The sequence below is a fragment of the Pan troglodytes genome, chromosome 4, assembly GCF_028858775.2.
Source record: "Pan troglodytes isolate AG18354 chromosome 4, NHGRI_mPanTro3-v2.0_pri, whole genome shotgun sequence".
Taxonomy (NCBI): Eukaryota; Metazoa; Chordata; class Mammalia; order Primates; family Hominidae; genus Pan; species Pan troglodytes.
Genome location: NC_072402.2, coordinates 48,667,784 through 48,684,110, shown reverse-complemented (window position 1 = coordinate 48,684,110; position 16,327 = coordinate 48,667,784). Strand labels below are relative to the sequence as shown.

General features: G+C 37.7%; 1 protein-coding gene and 1 non-coding gene across 17 annotated transcripts in view; one reads left to right on the top strand and one right to left on the bottom strand.

The window, feature by feature from the left end:
• Positions 1-16,327, top strand: part of ERBIN (erbb2 interacting protein) — a 151,270-nt gene that overhangs the window by 32,132 nt on the left and 102,811 nt on the right. The window lies entirely within an intron of this gene.
• LOC112207317 (small nucleolar RNA SNORA76) lies at positions 1,499-1,635 on the bottom strand. The gene has a single exon (XR_002941748.1). It is a non-coding gene; the product is annotated as a small nucleolar RNA SNORA76 (small nucleolar RNA).

Sequence of the window (16,327 nt, the reverse complement as noted above, 5' to 3'; positions counted from 1 at the left end):
CACTTATGACTGTGTGCCCCCTTTTATATAGCATATATATTTAAATGCCCCTTTTTTTCTGTTTCAAGTGAAATTCATAGGTAGTATAATCTTCCAACCCATACAAATAATTTAAAAGAAGAAAAAGCAACATGATTTTTTCTTGACTGGAACAAAGAACACGTGACACACAAAAATGTTAGAATACTTTGCCATGACCTCATTAGAAAATATTGTTAAGGCTTTGCGTTGGAGTTAACCGGAACCTTCAAAAAGTGTTGATACCTGTTTCTTTTAAAATTAAACATACAGCTACATCAGTTCCACTCCTAGGTATTTGCCCGAGAGAGGTGAAAACATGTCCCCAAAATGTATAGGGAGATTTATAACAGCTTTAATAGTCCACAAATTAAAACAGCTCTGCTGTTGGTCAGCAGAAAGAACAGATAAACAAATTGCAGTATATTCATATGCTGGAATACTACTCTGCAGTCAAAAAGAATGAACTACTTTTTTCATGATGAAATGTATATGAATGAATCTCTGAAACATTGTGTTTAGTGAAAAGAAGTCAGATACAGAAGAGTACACACTGTATGATGGATTATGTTTACATGAAGTTCAGAAATGAGGCTATAGCATTAGAAATATGAGGAGTGATTGCTTGGTAGGGGCATTGACTGGATGTGGGGCAGGAGGGTACTTTCTGAGTAGTGGAAATGTCCTGTATCTTGATTGGGGTGTTTATTACTCCATGAGAGTTGTACACCTAAGACCTCTGCATTTCGCTATACATAAACTTTACCTCAAAAACAAACAATGAAACAGAGCGAAAATACTGATGCCTATGTCCTACCTTCTAGAGATTCTAATTTAATTGGTTAAGGGTGTTGGCCTGGGCATAGATGATTCTCATGTGCCGCCAGAGTTAAGAATCACTGATTAGATGCTTTTGCCCTTGGATGTAGGCTGTTCATGAATGCAACTGCTACTCATGCAGATTGACAACCAAATTATAATTAAGAGAGGCATTGCTATCCTTGACAAGATTTTTTGAAGTGGAGAGACAACACTTGGGGAAATTTCAAGCAAGTTTAATCTTCCCTTAATTTACAATCTGTTAAACTAGTGTGTAAAAAAACTCCATCCCTTTGTCTTTATATGTTTACAGTTAGGTTCTAGGCTTAGATAATTATAAAATTTTTTTCAGCTTCATGGCTGGAGGACATTTGAAAGTTGGTACAGGATATTAACCATCACTGGCCTTTGGCAAGTCTATTCATTTTGACAACGAAAATGTTATGTATTTTCAAAATGACTCTTTTGACAACCACTGACTGTCTTAATTCCCTAAACCTCCCTATCCATATGTGTTTAATTTCCATTAAAAGGGAAAAATTTTAAACATTTGATTAAAAACCTTCTTAAAACATTCCAATTTTAGGTCCACAATTCCTTCTGTGTAATTCTGAAATTCAGAAATTCCTGAAAATTGAACTTTTCTCTTTTTTTGCTGTCTTCACTTTGCTCCCAGTTAAAAGGGCTACCTGAAGAGGGCAAGTGGCCTTAATTATGCACAAGCAAGTGTTCTGGCACTGTAGCCTCACCCCTGGGCATGAACTTTTTTCCCTAATTCATTTGGTTGATAAAATGTGACTTACGCTGAACTGTGATGTGAGGCTGATATTGGTGTTTATTTATATCGTTTTCCCATCAGAGTTAATATTTGTAAATTATACTTCCCTGCAGCAGTATTTTCCAAAATGAAAAATTCTCAATTCTGAAACACATCTACTGGCCTGAAGAGTTTGGATAAGAGATTGTAGATCTGTATTGCCAATGTATATGTATTAATTGTAATTATTAAGAGCAGGAGTTTTTAATTTGTGGTTGATCCATGGACTTGTAAGTTAACATTAGCTAGCAGTTAAAGTTAGTGATAATGCTGTTTTTGAGGGGGTTGGGAGTCTAATAAAGAGCATCTAGACTTATTTCCATTAGGAAATTCCAGCTTTATTTTGTAATACTAAGTATGACTATTGATGACTTTTTTTTGTCAGTTCTCTTATTCTGTAGTCTACTTCTTTTACATTTGAGGTAGAGAATGTGTGGTGATGAATTTTAGGTATCTTTGGTGGGGAGGGTGCTTTTTGGTTTTGAGAGCAAGTGGTCAATTTGACTCACATGATTCCTGTGCTGGTATCATGGGAGCATACAGATGAGTCACTAATGAGGTGCCTTACATAGTACTGTATCTTTTTGGTGCTGCAGAAAGCTAGTTGTCTGACATTTTTTACCAGAGAGTTGTTGTAAAACCAAGTAAGGTTTCTTATAAGTTGTATATATTTTAAGTTAATATCTGAAAGAAATGCCTGTTAGAGTAATTACTAGAGTGCTTGACTATGTCGCATTTTTTAAAGCTATGTGGATGGAAGAGCAATTGTTATTTGTAAATGTATAATGTATATTAAAGATGATATCTGAATAAAGAGAATCAAGAGTGAGTGCTTTTACATTTGAATGCAAAAGTTCTATAGGTCAGTGATTTCCTTCCTGACTTGTGTCCCAAAATGTATATAAAATGTGTTTGATTACAACATTTCTTCTTTTCTTCATAAATTGCCACTATGAAAATTTTATTGGGAAATTGGAGAAATTGACTATTAAGCTACTAGAAAAATGTCAGAATCCATCCATAAGGCTTCATAGTTTAAAATACAGGTTTACAAATGTGTATGTGTGTGTAATTTGGGTGTGGAATAACTAAAACCAAATGTTAGGACTTATGCAACGTGAGAGAAGAAACAGTGAATTTGTATACTATGGTTCTGCCTAAATCTCCATAGCTTTTTACTATAATATAGTGTGTTAAATAATGGTATATTTATATTTAGACATTTCATAAATGAAGGTGTTTCATATTCCTGCTTTTATATTTAATACTGGGGAGTTAAGTATCTTAAATTATTTTCCCCCTCTTTTAGTAATTTTCATCAGGGCCCACAATTTTCTTCAAACATAAGGCTCATCCTGAGGTTAGAAAGATAAACAAGTAATACTTGAACTGGCAAGATTATTTTTCCATTACTAATATTCTCTGTGTAACTATGCACTTCTAATTAAAGCCTCTTTAAATCTGATATTGTTCATCAATGAACAGTTTGGTTTAGTAATACTAATTAAGGATGGTTCTAAAATTTAAAACTTTGAAAATTAGGATTGTTTCATTTAGTCTAATGCTTTTGATTTGTAATTCTTACAGTGGTTGTTCATAGGATATTAACTTTTCCAGTTACCAGATAAAGGTTTTTTGTTTTCCAGATGATCTGTCTGTCCTGAGATTAATTTTTTAAAACAACAAAATATACATTTGTCTCATTTGAGTATCAGGTCATAATTCCATTATTCACAGAAGTTTCATCATGTGATTGATTACTTTTTAAAAGGTAAATTTTTGATAGAATTAATTAAAATAACTACTTTAGAATAGCTTTTTATTGCATAACAATAATTCTCATAGATCCATCCAAATAAAGGTGAATAAATTACTTTTTTATTCTTTTGTTCTTTTCTAAAGTAGTTTCCTATATGCATTGGTTGTTATTATTTGGAAACTATTAACTGAGTAATATTAAATTGGCAACTTTGAGGTAGGATACAACCAAACAAATGGAATTCTCAAGTTATCACTCTGTCAACTATATCTAGGGTTTACTTTTGATCTTTAAAAACTTTACATGACAGCCTGGCCAACACGGTGAAACCCCGTCTCTACTAAAAATACAAAACAATTAGCTGGGCATGGTGGCAGGTGCCTGTAATCCCAGCTACTCCGGAGGCTGAGGCAGGAGAATCGCTTGAACCCGGGAGGTGGAGGTTGCAGTGAGCTGAGATCGTGCCATTGCACTCCAGCCTGGGCAACAAGAGCAAAACTCCATCTCAAAAACAAAACAAACAAAAAAAACTACTTTACATGAAATTCTTAGGGAAAATAAATGAGAATGTATTGTTCTTTACAAATGAAGATACCACTGCTGAGTTGTATTTGGTAGTGAAATTTTAATATAGACAAATTTTATTTTTTTATAAGTGATTTGCATTTTTGGTATGACTATTTTCTTTTTTTTCTTTTTTCTTTTTTTTTTGAGATGGAGTCTCGCTCTGTCGCCCAGGCTGGAGTGCAGTGGTGTGATCTCAACTCACTGCAAGCTCCGCCTCCTGGAGTATTAAATATAAAAGCCATTCTCCTGCCTCAGCTTCCCGAGTAGCTGGGACTACAGGCGCCTGCCACCATGCCTGGCTAATTTTTTGTATTTTTAGTAGAGACGGGGTTTCACCATGTTAGCCAAGATGGTCTTGGTCTCCTGACATTGTGATCTGCCTGCATCGGCCTCCCAAAGTGTTGGGATTACAGGCGTGAGCCACTGCGCCTGGCCGGTGTGACTATTTTCTTTCAAGTTGAAAGTCGGGTTCCATGAAACTCTAGTATTAGATGGATTTAGGTGAAGGTTAATACCTCTGATTGTTTGAGGCCTGAAATATAACTAATTAAGCAGTAGTGAATCTCTTACTACATTTGCTTCAAAGCAGCTACTTCATAATTGAACGTATGTGTCATTAATTCTAGAAATCTGTTACACATTGATTTGGTGTTGTATCAGAGGAGGATACAGAAGAGGAATAGCACTGACTAGTGGTTTTAAGGCACAATATTGGAATCACCTGGAGAGCTCATAACATGTACATACCTTGACTGTGTCCCAGGCCTTTTGGGGCAGAATCCTGCTGGTTGGAGAACAGGCAGTGTAGTTTGGTAAAATCTTCAGATAATTCTGATATACTCATTTGTATAAGATTACTGAAATTCTATCCTCAAGGAATATATACTTTGTCAGAGGAAAGAAAACTATGTACTTGCAACAACATGGGCTGTGTATAATGACAGCAATAATAATAATGATAGCCAAGATTTGTATGACACATATCCTGTGCAGAAGCATTGATTTTCAGGTACTGCAGACATTTGCACTAATCTTGCCTCTCTATAGCTCTTTCTCAATACAGCAGCCAGAGCAATCTTTTTTTTTTTTTTTTTTTTGAGATGGAGTCTTGCTCTGTCACCCAGACTAGAGTGCAGTGGTACAATCTCCGCTCACTACAACCTCTGCCTTCCAGGTTCAAGCGATTCTGCCTCAGCCTCCCAAGTAGCTGGGACTACAGGCGTGGGCCACCACGCCTGGCTAATTTGTGTGTGTGTGTGTGTGTGTGTGTGTGTGTGTGTGTGTGTGTATATGTGTAATTTTTTTTTTTTTTTTTTTAGTAGAGATGGGGTTTCACTATGTTGGCCAGGCTGGTTTGGAACTCCTGACCTCAAGTGATCCTCCCCCCTCAGCCTCCCAAAGTACCGGGATTACAGGCATGAGCTCCTGTGCCTGGCCAGAACAATCTTTTAAAAACTTAAATTAGATATTACTCTTCTTGTTTAAAACTCTCTAATGAGTTCTCATTGTGATTAGAATAAAATGTAAACTGCTTAAAATGTAAACTGCTTATTATGATTTATAAGGTGGGTACTCGGTCTGTTTGGGTTCTGTGATGTCATCTTACATAATTGTTTCTGTGTTCATTATGTGGTGGTCACACTGGTGTTTGTTCCCACATCCAGGCATTTATACCTTCTCTTTTGGCTGGATTGCTTTTCTCCAGATCTATGACAGGCTGTTCTTACCAGATTTGTTTTTTTTTTTTTTTTTTTTTTTTTGAGACGGAGTCTCACTCTGTTGCCCGAGCTGGAGTACAGTGGGCGATCTTGGCTCACTGCACCCTTTGCCTCCTGGGTTCAAGCGATTCTCCTGTCTCAGCCTCTCAGGTAGCTGGGACTACAGGCATGTGCTACCATGCCTGGCTAATTTTTGTATTTTTAGTAGAGGTGGGTTTCACCATGTTGGTCAGGCTAATCTTGAACTTCTGAGTTCAAGTGGTTTGCCCACCTCGGCCTCCCGAAGTGCTGGGATTACAGGTGTGAACCACTGCACCTGGCCCCATTCTTATCAGATTTAACCTTCAGTGAGATTTCTCTCGTTCACTCTGTCTGAATTGCTCTTCCTCTGATTCCTCTCCCCTTAATGTGTTTTTAGTTCATCGCACATAACACAATCTGAATTTTCCTTATCATTTACTATTGTTGAATGTAAGCTCATTAAGCCCAGACATCTTGTATATATTTAGTCATGCCTGTATCCTCTTGATAAATCCATGGGATCAAATAGTGTCCCTTGAAGCATCATCACATGCAAATAAAATGACGGTGCAGTTAACCTCTACTATGACAAGGTATGTTAGGCTTTTTCTGTATATGTTCTCATGTGAAATGTTAGAGTTGAACATTTTCTGTAAAATTGTTTAATATACAGTCATGTGCCACATAATGACATTTTGGTCAATGATAGACTGTATAAACAATGTTGGTTTCATAACATTATAATGAAGCTGAAAAATATCTATTCCCTAGTGATATAGCTGTCATAATTTTATAGTGTATTACATGACTCATGGGGTTGTGTTGATGTTTGTGTAAACAAACTTTCTGCACTGCCAGTTGTATAAAAGTATAGTACAGTTATGTACAGTACACAGTACTTGACAATGACAGTAAACAACTGTTACTAGTTTATGTATTTACTATATGATAACTTTTATTATCTTTGAGTGTGCTCCTCCATTTAAAAAGGTAGGCCGGGCATGGTAGCTCACGCCTGTAATCCCAGCATTTTGGGAGGCCAAGGTGGGCGGATCACCTGTGGTTGGAAGATTGAGATCAGCCTGACCAACATGGAGAAACCCTGTCTCTACTAAAAATACTAAATTAACCGGGCATGGTGGCGCATGCCTGTAATCCCAGCTATTGGGAAGGCTGAGGCAGGAGAATCGCTTGAACCCAGGAGGCAGAGGCTGCGGTGAGCCAAGATCGCACCCTTGCACTCCAGCCTGGGCAACAAGAGTGAAACTCTGTCTCAAAAAAAAAAAAAGGTAACTGTAAATCATTCCATGACAGGACCTTCAGGAAGTATTCCAGAAGAAGGCATTGTTATCATAGGAGATGACAGTTCCAGTTGTGTTGTTGCCCCTGAAGACCTTCCAGTCAGACAAGATATGGAGGTGGAAGACAGATAGTAATGATCCTGACCCTGTATAGGCCTAGGCTAATGTGTGTGTTTGTGTTTTCATTTTTAACCAAAAAGTTTAAAAAGTTAAAAAAAATTTCTTTTAAATAGGAAGAAAAAAGCATATAAAATAAGGATATAGGAGCTGGGCGTGGTAGTGTATGCCTGGTAGTCCCAACTACTTAGGAGGCTGAGGTGGGAGGATCCCTTGAGCCCAGGAGTTTGAGTCCAGCCTGGGTAACATAGTGAGATCCCATCTCTAAGAAAAAGAAAAAATATTCTGGTTAGCTGTACAGTGTGTTTGTGTTTTACACCATGTTATTACAAAAGTTAAGATTTTTTTAAAAAGAAAATGTTTATAACGTTATAATAAGCTAAGGTTTATTATTAAAGAAAAAAATTTTAAATAAATTTACATAGCCTAAGTGTTTATAAAGTCTGCAGTAGTGTACAGTAGTGTCCTAGACCTTCACATTCACTCACTACTCACTCACTGACCCACAGCAATTTCCAGCCCTGCAAGCTCTATTTATAATAGGTGTACTAGTTTTTTTTTATCTTTCATACCATATTTTTGCTGCACTGTTTCTATGTTTAGATATGTTTAAATACACAAATATTTATCATTGTGTCACAGTTGCCTGCTGTATTCAGTACATCAGCACGCGGTACATGTTCTTAGTCTAGTGGCAATAGGCTACACCATATAGCCTAGATGTGTAGTAGGTTATACCATCTAGGTTTCTGTAAGTAGACTCTGTGATGTTTGTACAATGATGAAATTGCCAAACAGTGCATTTCTTAGAACACATCCTGTCAAGCAATGCATGATTGTTTCTTCCAACAAAGATGCCTTTGGTTAATCAGACCTTATACCAATTATTTATTGTGAAATAAACCATCTGAAACTTAGTGATATTATAAACCAAGAAGAGTCATCATTATTACCTGTCATGGGTCTGGGGCTCATCTTGGCTTAGCTAGTTGGTTCTTGCTCAAATTCTTATGTGGTTGCAGTTAGATGGTTGCCGGGGCCATGAGCCAGAGCACCTGCGTGTGACTTCTCAGTAAGACTTGAGTTTCCTTACAGCAAGTGGCTGGTTTCAGAGGGCAAGTGGATGAAAGGAAAAGGGCAAAAGCCTAAGTGGCAACTGTATTAGCCTTTTTATCCTAGCCTTGGACGTCATGTAGCATCACTTCTGTTGTATTTTGTTTTTAAGAAGCATGTCACCAAGACCAGCTCTTATTCCAATGACGGGGAAGAGGATTTCACCTCTTGAGGGGAGAAGTGTAAAAGAATTTGTGGAAAATGTTATACCTACCACAACCTCATTCTACAAAATAGTGGCATCTTGTTGGTTAGGGATTAAGTTCTAAAGTCAGTGTAAGTAGAAGGTATCATGATGGGGAGACCATTACACATTCTCTGTCCGGCACGGTGAGGATTTTCTATAGGTTCAAGAAAAAGTCACTGTTTCTTCAACTGAATATCAAATAAGATATATTTGGCTTGTGTTCAGTGCCTCTCTTGTATGGAAAATATATTTAAGTACTAGAGTAGCATTCAGCAAGGTGCAATTACCAGACTTTGAGAGGCTCCGTGGAAAAGAAAATTGACATCACTATCAAACTAGTTACAAGACCTACATTTATTGAGTAAAGAAGGAAGGTAGGCAGAATTACTTGCATTATTACTTTTATTTAATTTTAATTTAATTAATTAATTTATTTGAGACGATGTCTCGCTCCGTTGCCCAGGCTGGAGTGCAGTGGCCCGATCTTGGCTCACTGCAACCTCCACCTCCTGGGTTCAAGCAATTCTCCTATCTCAGTCTCCCGAGTAGCTGGGACTACAAGCGCCTGCCACTATGCCCTGCTAATTTTTGTATTTTTAGTAGAGACAGGGTTCCCTGTGTTGGTCAGGCTGGTCTCAAAACTCCAGACCTCAGGTGATCCACCTGCCTCGGCCTCCCAAAGTGCTGGGATTACAGGCGTGAGCCACTGCGCCTGGCCTATTGCTTTTATTTTTAAATTTGGAGAAATTATGTAGCTCAATTCATAAATAAGTAGATGAACGAAGCAACTACTTTGTTTTCGCCAATCTTTGTTTCAAATAAGAAGGGAAATATCGTGATTGAGAAGTCTCTTCCCTTCTTTTAGTAAAAATAATGCAATACCGCGTTTAAGGGCATATAAGTGAATGAGAGTTAGTATTGACCTTATGCTACTGTGATATATGTCAATTAAAAAAATGCTAATGTGTCAATTTCGGGAGGATAAAGCAAAAAGAAAAAAATGCTAATGTGAGAACAAGCATGCCAGCAAGCCATGGTCACCCCACACCCAATAAAACAGGTAAACAGGAAAACACAAAAAGTACCTGTGAGGATGAATAGTATATATAAAATATTTTCAAAGAAACAAGTTACTATTACGTATCTTCAATAGAAAGGAAAAACTATTATTTATTCAACTTATGTATAATTATGTTTTCTGTTGCTGATTCAGTTACTTTTGGGAAAGGTAGTACAAGTAAAGCCACTCAATATGGCTTTGTGTTGGACATTCGTAGTTTCTTAGAACAGCTAACGAAAATGTAGCTTTTATGCCCTTTGTTTTTTAACATAAAGAATCTGAGATTGAAGAGGTAGTATGTTCAGGATTACAGAATGATAAATGGTGGAATCTAGACTCAAATGTAAAGCAGTATTATTTCCAAAGCCAGCTACTTTTGTGTTCAGCTATATTGTTTTTGAATTTTCAGTGATTTATTGGTAGGCTTTTTGTTATCTGGGAATTCCTTCTATTAAAATTATATTGTCAAGTGTTGAAATATGCAGGTTTTAACTAGTTGCATTGACACAGGTTGATTTTGTGTCACTCTAAAACTCACCCCCTGCTCCCTCAGGGAGCAAAAACAAATAAAAACCACATATAAACATAGCTTTCTAGGAACAGTAGTTTCAGATACTGCTTCCTAAATTGTTCAAATATCTTAGCTTTTCAGTTCTGTTTGTTCCAAGGTGGTCATATATTGTTATTTTTCAATAATCAGATTTAGTTGTTTTGCCATTTTTGTTTAGGGAATTACTATTAATTGTTTTTTAATATTAAGCATGATAAACCTCAGATGTTCCTCTTTTTAAAGACCTGGTTTTCGTATATTGAGTGGTTTCACTTTTGTTACCTTGCCCCAAAGTAATTGAATCAGCAACAGAAGAAAGCATGACATTTTAATTGTCTACATCAAATTACATAATCTGGTGAAGTATGAAGACTACACTGTTAAATTATTAATGACTTTTGTTTATTAAACCAAGCAGTGAAAGAGATGGTATAGGGACATTCCCTATAACTCTTCATATTTTATAAGTCATATTATTGGCTAAATAGTATCAGGATTGTTTTTAGCTCTGCATTGCTAACTGAGTGATCTGTCTAAAACTTAAATTAGACTATGTCCCTCCTTTGCTTTTAAGTCTTAAAAACTGCTGCTTACCAGTCAAAGTCTATATTACTTAGTATGGTATTTAAAGCTTTTAAGTTCTAGCCCCCTGCTGACTACCCTGACGTCATTCCTATATATTTCAAAGCCTATCCTACCAAAGTTTGTCTGCTGGCAACACTAACTACTTTTTTTCTGTATGTAGAGAGATTCTACACTTTGGTTTATATATTCTATTCTGTCCTATTTGACTGTTTTCCCTTACCACCAGACTATTTGGTCTCCTTTTTCCCCACATTTGTAACTTTTTATATTCTTTTTAAGACGTGCTCTTGCTCTTTTGCTCAGAGTTGAGTGCAGTCGTGAATCATAGCTCATCGTGGCCTTGAACTCCTGGGCTCAAGCAATCCTCCTGCCTCAGCCTCCCAAGTGTAGCTGGGGCTGCAGACATACACCAGCATGCCTGGCTAATTTTATTTTTATTTTTATTTTTAGAGACAGGGTGTTGTTGTGTTGCCCAGGCTGGTCTTAAACTCCTGGCCTCAACTCCTGCCTCAGCTGGGATTACAGGTGTGAGCCACTGGGCTGGGTGGCTATCATGTTTTATCTAAAATTAGAAACTCCTTGAGGCAGGGACCATTTATCTTTGTATCTTCAGTGTTCAGCACCTAGTAGTAACTCAGCAAATGTTTGTTTTCTTTCTGACGTATTTGTCATATTTGTATTTGTTGTATTTAGCATCAGAAAGCCAAATATGGTCATTCAACATTAATTTGACTGATTCCTTTTGTTATTTTAGTCCAGAATTGCTACCAAAGTGTTTAAGTTTGACCTTTTTGTGCCCAGGAAGTCTAGTCGTTTTGATGATAAATCTAAATTGGTTGAGGTGTAATGAAAAAGGCAACCAGGTGTCTAGAAGTGACTGTGACAATTGCAGATTTATCTTGTTTGTGCATGCTGGTTTTTTTTTTTTTCAGTGTTCAAAGCCTGTATTGCATCAGGTTTTCAGGTTTAGATTTCCTAAATTTGGAACACAAAGTTCCCTTTTTAGAAGAGTAGGTATTGAGCCTTTGAGCATGGGTAGAAAGATAGAGACAGAGTGATTTGCAAAATAATGGAGGATCATATTTATATCTGAATTTTCACTTATTTGAACTTTCAGATATCAGCTCAAAAGCTTTGGTATAAGTAAAGTATATTAATGAGACTCCTTGGATGAAAGTAACCGAAACCAGTAAAAATAAGGTAATAAGGATGTAATAGTTTCTTATGGACACTCAACAGCTAGAATGCAGTTAGTCTCAGAAAAGAATTAGAACAAATAACTGGAAGGCCATCAGGAGTCCAAAACCATCACTCTTTTATATTTTATATTTTATTTTTCTCTCTTCAGATGAGCATTCTCTTTCTATGTCCATATGGTAGAAGGCGGCAGCTCCATAGATTATGGCTTCAGATGTTACAGTTCCGCTAAATGCAGGGACAGACTTGCTATCTTTCAGTCCCACTTACATATCCTGGGGAGAGAGCAAATGATTGACTGGCTTGAGTCAGGTGCCCGTTCCCTTTCCAATCTGCTCCATCTAGGAGGGCAGTGTTACCTGGTACCAAAATAGATGTTAGAGGGCCACCCCTTTCAAAAGGGAGAATAGCTCTCACAACAGGGCTTCTATATTGTGCAGGTTGCTTATTCCACATGCTGCTTGCCAAGCTGTATGCCTATAAGGGCTGCAGTTTTAAAATTTGTACAAAGGTGCTTTATGGATTTGTGGTAACCTTTTCTCAGAGAAAGGAGGGAGTCATTGTGAATTGGGGGGCTATTCCAAGGGGGTCTGCTATGTCATTTTTGGGGGATATTTATTGTCCATCTTAGTATTGCCAGACTCTTAGCATTGAAATATTAGATTGTCTCTCACCCTTGGGCCATGGAGTTTTATTGCAGCAAAAACAAAAATCCATATGTATATAAGTGTTTTCTCAATAGGTATATTGACAGTGGACTTACTATGATGTGGAGCTTTGACATTTGTGGACCTGCTGCGGTGTCCTTACACTCATTGAGAACCATTGATGTTACGCAAATGCTATTAAACTTTGCATCTAAGACTTCTTATTTGTCCTGTGACCTTTGATTATATTTCAACATGCATAAAGTACCTTAGAGAGATGGGGAGTGCCATGTATGTGAATGAACTTGGCACTAAGCACCCCATAGTTTCTACAGAAAAATTTAAAGAATATTTGTTACTTAAAATTAAGTACTTTGAAAATAATGTTTGGTTAAGTAGAAGCTTAAATTTTTGTTTTTCTTCTTTTCCTCTCCATATCTGTTATACTATTTCACTTACAAAATAAATCTTCAGCCTTAAGGGATGTTTGGGATAGTTTTACAGGATTATGGATTTTATTCCTAAAATAGATCTGAATGCTACAAAAAGTGAAACTTTTTAAAGATAAGATTGTCATCAAGTGGTGGTATTTTAAAGCTTTACTTATAAGCGGTAATAATTAACCTTTGAAAATCCTGCTGTAATAAGGTGTTGAGAGTGATCTAGCTTTCTTTGGAAGGTTTTTGGTGTTCCTAATCATTCCCAGCCTAAATTAACCCCAAGGAAAATGAGAACTTCAACCTGACCTCTCATTGTTTTGCCAATTCCTACGTTTTTTTCGGTTTCCTTTTGGTTCTTTTATTTCTGTTCCTTCTGTTCAGTTTAGGGGAAAGAATAAACTTATAAAGAAATTCACCTTAAGAAATTAGGGCCTTGCCACATATACACCATGGAATACTATGCAGCCATAAAAAAGGATGAATTCATGTCCTTTCTAGGAACATGGATGAAGCTGGAAACCAACATTCTCAGCAAACTACCCCAAGAACAAAAAACCAAACACCACATGTCATAGGTGGGAATTGAACAGTGAGAACACTTGGACACAGGAAGGGGAACATCACACACTGGGGCCTGTTGTGGGGTGGGGGGAGCGGGGAGGGAAAGCATTAGGAGATATACCCAATGTAAATGACGAGTTAATGGGTGCAGCACACCAACATGGCACATGTATACATATGTAACAAACTTGCACGTTGGGCACATGTACCCTAGAACTTAAAGTATAATAAAAATAAAATAATAAAATAAATTAAAAAAAAGAAATTAGGGCCTTGTCTCTTCCAGATTAATTTGCATTTTAATAGAGGATGTATGAAGAGGGACCAGAAGAAATAACAATGGTGGAATTTCATGCACTCTGGCACTCACATCTAGGATTCTCAAATCAGGTCATGCTTTTCAACAGGTCTGGTTCAGTTTCTAGGGCAGTAGACACACTGCATAAAAACATTTTATTTATAGTCACTTTCACTTAAAATACCACTTAAAGAACCGAAGAAGTAATTAGTGTCTTGAATTGGGTAGGTGGAATGAGGAGTCCGTAGTAAGGCAAAAGGCCTCACCTGAACAAAGGATTTGACTCAGTAGTAAAGTTGTATAAAGGCAAATTTGGAATAGATTAAGGAGGTTTGGGGATTAAGAAATGTTTTTTAGGTTTTTAAAGGAAAGGGAGATAGTAAAATAAATGATTTTAAGGAAAAAAATTAGGTGCTGACTAAATAGAATTAGGGAATCAGTTTGGAATCTCTTGTGCTAATACGTAAAAGTGGGCTGAGGCCAGGCGCTGTGACTCATGCTTGTAATTCCAGCACTTTGGGAGGCTGAGGCTGGGGGATTGCTTGAGGCCAGGAGTTTGAGACCAGCCTGGGCAACATAGCGAAACTCCATCTCTACAAAATAAAAACTAAAAAAATAACCCTGATGTGGTGGTGCACACATGTAGTCCCAGCTACTTGAGAGTACCCTTGGGCCATGGAGTTTTATTGCAGCAAAAACAAAAATCCATATGTATGTAAGTGTTTTCTCAATAGGTATATTGACAGTGGACTTATTATGATGTGGAGCTTTGACATTTGTGGACCTGCTGAGGTGTCCTTACACTCATTGGGAACCATTGATGTTATGCAAATGCTATTAAACTTTGCATCTAAGACTTCTTATTTGTCCTGTGATCTTTGATTATTAGAAAGCAAGCATAGGTTGGTAGTGAGGCAGAGGTAAAGGTTATAGAGGCAGTGCTGCTCCTGTATCATACTGGATGGATAAAAGCTCACGTCTCATCCTATCTGGAGAGAATTTTCAGAGACCATCTATATGCTTCTTGGGAGGTTTAAGTAGATTGATCCCCTGTTATCTTTAGGGATGACATTGATAGTTACTACTCCTTATGTTGGCTTTTCTTCCATCCCCGTCTTAACTCTTCCTGCTCCTGTAGGTCATTCTCTAGACAGACTGCTTTTACTCGGGTTCTTACCTCAGCCATTGCTTTTGGGAGAACCCAAACTAAGACAGCAGTCATTAGAGTACTTAGTATTTAAAAGGTAGATAATAGTTCGGGAATTGAAACTGGATGATCACCAAAGGTGTGAGTATATATAGAAAAGAAAGCCAAGATATATGTTCTTTGTATCATTAGGAATGTGTTAAGAGGTTGACATAAAGAGGAGCAACTAGCAAAGGAAACTGAGGTTTGACCAGTGGTATAGGAACAAAACTAGGAGGATGTGTGGTGTGATGGAAGCTAAATGAAGAAATCTCGTAAAGTAAGGGGAAGCGATGCTACTAAGAAAGCAAGGGGGAGAAGTGAATTTAGATTGTCTATTGAATTTATTTTATTTAGTTATTTATATTTGAGGTGGAGTCTCGCTCTGTTGACCTGGATTGCAGTGGTGTGATCTTGGCTCACTGCAACCTTTGCCTCCTGGGTTCAAGCAATTCCCCTGCCTCAGCCTCTCGAATAGCTGGGATTACAGGCATGTGCCACGATGCCCAGCTGATTTTTGTATTATTGGTAGAGACAGGATTTCACTATGTTGGCCAGGCTGGTCTCAAATTCCTGACCTCAAGTGATCTGCCTGCCTCGGCCTCCCAAAGTGCTGGGATTACATGCGTGAGCCACCACATCCAGCCATATTTTTTAATTTTTGCAATGGAGTCTCACTGTGTCACCCAGGCTGTAGTACAGTGGCGCAATCTCGGCTCACTGCAACCTCCGCCTCCCAGGTTCAAGCGATTCTCTTGCCTCAGCCTCCCGAATAGCTGGAATTACAGGTGCCCGGCATCACGCCTGGCTAATTTTTGCATTTTTAGTAGAAACGGGCTTTCACCATGTTGGCCAGGCTGGTTGTGAACTCTTGGCTTCAAGTGATCCACCTGCTTTGGTCTCCCCCAGTGCTGGGATTACAGGTGTGGGCCACTGCGCCCGGCCAGATTGTCTATTGAATTTAGATGTTTTAAGAACCGTTTTTCTTGAATTGATGGGGACAAAAGTGTGATTGGAGTGGATTTAGGAACACTTGATAGAATAATTGAAGTCAGTGCATGTGGACAACTTGTTTGAGGAATTTTTCTGTAAAAGGCAGCAGAGTAATGGGTTGGTAGCTGTAGAGAGAGATGTGGTTTCAGGAGAGATTCTTTTTTAAGATGAGAGACAAAATACACCTGCTTGGTATAGCATATTGCTGTGTGTGGTCACAATCAGTTTAGAGTATTTTAGCCTGTTTCTCTTTGTAAGGATAGACTTAATATTCCCCATCATAATTAGGGTTCTTTCTAGTTAATTTGACTGCCTTTTTCTGTTTCCATTTAGGGCTCCCTAAGTCATGCATAATGAATTCATGGAGGAAAAG